The sequence below is a fragment of the Myotis brandtii genome, unplaced genomic scaffold, assembly GCF_000412655.1.
Source record: "Myotis brandtii unplaced genomic scaffold, ASM41265v1 scaffold151, whole genome shotgun sequence".
Lineage (NCBI taxonomy): Eukaryota > Metazoa > Chordata > Mammalia > Chiroptera > Vespertilionidae > Myotis > Myotis brandtii.
The window spans coordinates 3915097-3915369 of NW_005355461.1; the positions used below are offsets into that span (position 1 = coordinate 3915097).

Below are 273 nucleotides of genomic sequence, written 5' to 3' on the forward strand. Positions count from 1 at the left end.
CCGGGGCCAGCGGCCCCGGGAGCCCCTCGACTTACCCGATCGCAGCTCCGAGAGGCCTTTCCTCTCACGAGACATGTTTATGGGTCACTTCAGGGCCGCTGGCGGGACACCCCGCCGCCGAGGGGAAGCGGGGATGGTGCCTCCGCCTGCCCTATAGCTGTCACTGTGTGTTCACGAGCCCAGCCTCGGCTCCACCATTCAAGCGACGGCGGCGGAGGCGGAGGCGGAGGAGGAGGAAACAACAACTCTCAGGCAGCGGCTACGGCCGCCGCC

General features: G+C 68.5%; 1 protein-coding gene across 1 annotated transcript in view; it reads right to left on the reverse strand.

The window, feature by feature from the left end:
* The window catches only part of PHIP (pleckstrin homology domain interacting protein), a 176059-nt gene that overhangs the window by 158020 nt on the left and 17766 nt on the right, over positions 1–273 (reverse strand). The gene's annotated exons all lie outside the window — the stretch shown is intronic.